Source organism: Aptenodytes forsteri, unplaced genomic scaffold, assembly GCF_000699145.1.
Source record: "Aptenodytes forsteri isolate BGI_AS27 unplaced genomic scaffold, ASM69914v1 Scaffold119, whole genome shotgun sequence".
In the NCBI taxonomy this organism is placed as follows: Eukaryota; Metazoa; Chordata; class Aves; order Sphenisciformes; family Spheniscidae; genus Aptenodytes; species Aptenodytes forsteri.
In genome coordinates this window covers 247,779-252,608 of record NW_008796165.1, presented here as the reverse complement: position 1 = coordinate 252,608, position 4,830 = coordinate 247,779, and the positions used below count along the sequence as shown (strand labels likewise).

Here is a 4,830-nt window from a genome sequence, read left to right as displayed (position 1 = left end):
GCTTCTTTCCTTAACAAACACTATTTGTTGCCCAAATGCAGAAGTAATGCCTATGCAGATATAGCAGTTGGAGAGAAGGGAACCTAGAAATGTGCAAAACTACTTGGAGAATTGGGATCTCATGACATATCTCTTTCCCCAAAAGCTCAGCACTGCAGTTCCTTTCCCGGTATGATCGTTTCAGCTTCTGTGCTGAGCTTTTCATATGAAAACAGGGAATTGTACTCATCTCTTTTTAAACGTGTTCTGCTACGTGACTCCTAACAGCTCAATCTTGAAAACTCTTTGGCCTTTATAAATGCCTGCAGCATTAAACTGTAAACTTTCCTCCACCAACATACACCCATAAATACCCAAAGCCCAAAGTAAGGAATGTACTTCTTCAATAACACTGAGCTCCATCGCTCCCCCAGATTTACTTTTCAGAGAGTGGAGAGGCAACTGCAATGTCTTAGCATGAACATAAAAAACTGCATCTAAATTCACTGGTAAAAATCATATTGATCTCTCATAATTTATTAATGTGATACAAAAATTCTGTTTCAGAATACCTAGTTAATATGGCATACACATGCTTTTGTTTCATAGCTACATTTTCTCTGAGCAAGGTTGTTTCTAATATTACTTAATTAAACAAAATTAAGTTAATTTCTGTCTAAGAAACAAGAAACAACAGCTTTGTTGAATAAAATGATCTTCATTTTCTTGAAGCTATTTAAATTAAAAACATGAGTTTCTACAGTTGGAAAAAAACCATCCATGGCTAAAATGTTTGAAGCCCATCAATCTCTTTAACCACACAGCTAATGTGTTCCTTCTGTTTTCTTTGAATGAAATCACCATGAGTGGTTAGATGTTGATTTAACATAAAGCAAATGGAAATGGGTGTTTCCTTAGTCATGTGTAGAAGTTATTTTTAAAAACAATTAGCAAGTGTTATGAGTAAGTCAATGATTTTGTCATTTCTTAAATAATGATATAGATGATGAGTCATTAAAATTGATTACTGAAGTAAACTATGTGAAATGCAAATTCATATTACATTTATTTGTTAGGAACAGCTGCAGAATTCTCTTATTTTATTGATGGGTTTCATTTTTTCCCAAGCGACACTAAAATCAATTACTCTGTTTAAAAGACCAGTAATTGTCAAGATATATTTCCAAACTTTTAAGACAATACATTGGAAATTTCCTCGTATGGGTTGTATCATTCACACTTTATTTATATAAATTTGTCTGCAAAATTAATTGGGTATTTTCCTAAATAAAACAAGCAAAATTTTGACTTTTCAGTTTTGTGTTGAAAGGGTAAAATCATGTAACGGTTTGTTGCTTTTCCATGTACCATGGAAAAAAAACCATGTCTTTACATTATACCAATTAAACCGTGTCTTTATATTACACCAATTTTAGCCGATGCTACTGCACTGCATATATACAACCTCTTCTGTCAGTCTTTGCTAACATTACATCTAATTATAAGTTCATCGATACGTTATTCACAGGAGTACATACAGATAGGAGGAAATGTCAGTCGCTAGTATTTAAAGTTCAGTCATAAAACTCCAGTAATAAAAAAATAGGTTGAATCAAATCTGTGTAAACCATTTCTCATGGGGGAACTGACACTTAGGGCAACACAAAATATTATTTATCAAGATATTAGAACATTTTAAATTAACCTTTTTAAGAATAGGCAGATGTTAGCTGCAATTCTGTGGCAAAAAAACCCTCCAGTGGAGTCTACAAGATCATATTACAGACATCATAATTCGGCTAACTTTTGCCGCAAGTTAAATCACCTTTCTCAGATGCATCTCCTTCAAGTGCACAGCTGACAGTTAGTTAAATCTTTTCCAGTTGTTACTGTCCTACATGTAGTCCCTAGAAATGCTAATTGATACACAGTTCTTGTGATTATTTAAAAAATCACTATGAATTTGCTTTCAGTTTTTCAAGGACAGGATCCAGCAGGTTCACCAAACAATTTGAGAGCAATACACACAGACTATACAGCTTAACACGAAACATTACAAAATTTAACCTTAGTGAAAGGGGCAAACAAAATACTAGCAAGTGATTTTGCTAAGATTATAACATTTCTTGTAGTGTTTTCGAGCTAGATATTTTGCATTGTTGCAGCAAAGCAAGATTTTAAGGAAAATCTACTTGTCTGTATTTACTTGTGGAGTCCGTATGGAATGAGATACATGTTTTATAGGGATATGGCAAAAAGCAAAAAGTAGGCAGTTTTCATGGTGAAAGGAAACTTGATTTGGTATAATTCCTTCTTATATATTAATATTCAAATGTGGCAATAATTGTGGCTGAGTAAACACTAAAGGATCAGATTCAAGTATGCCATGGGTATATGTGTGTACAATTTTCCTGTTTTAAAGAAACAGATGCTGATTCATGTGAAGTAAAATTAATCACTTCAATAATAATATTTTACTTGCCAAAACAATATACACCTCTGCCAGATATTCTTACATCTTAATCCAGATTTAATGAGAATTAATGGAAGCACGTGTTTTCGAAACAAATGCTGAAAGGTCTCTGTCTGAATTTTTACCAATTGTTTAAAATTCAGTTTTACAACTTAGAGTTGTAAAACTTAAGAGTTGTAAAACTCCATTTTGGCATGTAGAAAGAAATATGAGTCCATAAGTTTTTGATGGAAAGGGGGAAAATAAACTTCAGTCCTGCAGTTGAATCCACGTAGGTGAATTCACTTCGACTTCAGCAAATATTAACACAAGGCCCAGTTCTGCAGTTCTTTTCAATCTTTTTGTGGGTAAAAAAAATTTTACAGAAACCAACAGACTTTTTGATCCAAATAGAAGAATTCCGCTCTCTCATGTCCTCTCAAAGGGAAACCGCCAACCCCACTTAATTCTTGTATTCTCGACTGTTTTCTGGCTAAATCCTGCTCTCATCAACTAAGCAAAAGGCTGTTAGCTCAGGGCTATCACTGCTTATCTGCGATTACATGTATCTGACAAAAAAAGTAGGGTTTGTTGATGAGATGTTTTAAACCTCTGGTAAAATGATAGCCAATCAATATGTATATCTGTACATTTCTATGACCCTCTTTTTAAGCATGTTCCCATAACAGACGCATCCAACCCTTTCAATGAAAATCAGTTTCTAATAAAATACATTAAAATACCTGTATGATTTAATTCCATTAGAAATGCATAAGGGGTTATTTAGGGTTTATTCAGGTATTTATAAGGATATTTTCAGCAAGAAAGGGCAGTCAGCTACAGTAGGGATACACACAGGACTGGGAAAAAATAGAGAACCTGCTCTTTTGCTACATTTTGCTCTCACAGTAACCCATGCTTTTAACTTTTAACTATATATAGTAGGTACAAAACTATCACACAGACACACGATGTCCTGTCCTCCCATGCTGAGTTTGGTTTTGAGGCAGTCTGCAGGTTTAACCCAGTTGAAACCAGCCTCAGGAAGATGCACTATGGCAGAACTCCTCCCTTGGTCCTAAAAGCCTGGGACTGCTCTTCCATTTTCCAGTCCCCTCGACAGGTAACGTGAGTTGAGGAAGGTCAGCGTGGCTATGGCATGCCGTATTTCAGTGAATTTTTAGATACTAATCCCTGGGATTATTGCTAGCCCTGTTGAAAGTTTAATGTGGTTTTGAAGAGCCCTGGACCAGCTCTATCATTCTTACCACCTCATGTTGCAAGGTCTTAAAGATCCTGTTTCCTTTTAAACATGGCACCTTTCTCTTAATCACGTTACAGTTTTCTAAACAGGAACACTAACCGCACAGGTATGCAGGGAAGACAAAATAATTAAGTTAAAAAATAAATCACTACTATTAACAGAGGTAACGTTCCTGATTTTCTGGTGCGGTGTGGGTGTTTTAAGCTGAATTGTCAGTATGCTTTGGACCTAAAGGAGTTGATCAAGCCCCGAGTGGTCCTCCTTGCGCACGCGATTCTGCGGGTGCATTCAATCGAGAGGGCTTTCATTTCCCTGCTGCAGCTAGAAAAGGAAGGGAATGGCTGAAAAAAACAACCCAAAACAAACAACGTGGAGAGGGGCGTTATCGGGCCAGGTCTGCGCTGCTTTGATCTGCGGCCGTACCCCTGCTTCCCCCCACGGCCACCGCAGCCTTGCGCTAGCCCGGCCCAGCCCTCCCCGGGCGCCGCGCTCCTCGCACGGACGAGCCCTTGCTGATGCCCAGCTGCTTCTCCCTGACCTTGAGAGCTGGAAATTGTTCATGTTGCACATCTTGAAAGGTCAGAGCGGATCCTCAGTATTTCGCATCAATACAGAGGGAAAAAAAACCCTACCAACAATCCCAGACCCTGGTTTCTAAGAGCGGATTTTTGGAAAGAATGCAACAGCGCTTCTAGACTGCGTCTTGTATCTGAGCACAGGAATGAGTCAACTTAGTATCCTTTAAATCGTTTCCAAGTGCTGTTTACCCTGTCCTGACAGGTTTTCCCTAACGTACCGCTGCGCTTCGGAGCGCCGTCCCTGAGGGCTGGTGCGGGAGCCGCGCTCGGCGGGCAGGAGCCGGGCAATTTCAATGCCAGGAAAGGAAGGGAAGGGGCCAAAAGAGCCGTGAAAGCATCGGGGAGCCGAGATCCCCCTTCCTCCCGCCTGCTCTCGCTCGCTAGTCGCCCAGCCTGGTGAATTATTTTTGGGTGCGGACGGGGGTGGTGGTGGGGGAACACACACAGCGGTGCAGTCAGTTGGCCGGGCCCGGGCAGCCCCGCTCCGCGCAGCACCTGAGCAGGGCCGGCCGCATAAGTTTGGGTGCGCGGTCGCGGTGCGCGGTCGCGCTGGAGGA

General features: G+C 39.6%; 1 protein-coding gene across 1 annotated transcript in view; it reads left to right on the top strand.

Moving 5' to 3' along the window:
• Positions 1–4,217: 4,217 nt before the first annotated feature.
• ADGRL2 (adhesion G protein-coupled receptor L2) overlaps positions 4,218–4,830 on the top strand; it is a 166,519-nt gene continuing 165,906 nt past the window's right edge. Inside the window, exon 1 of the mRNA XM_019474160.1 lies at positions 4,218–4,273. The gene's annotated coding sequence lies outside the window, so the exon portion shown is untranslated. The remainder of the gene's footprint in view (positions 4,274–4,830) is intronic.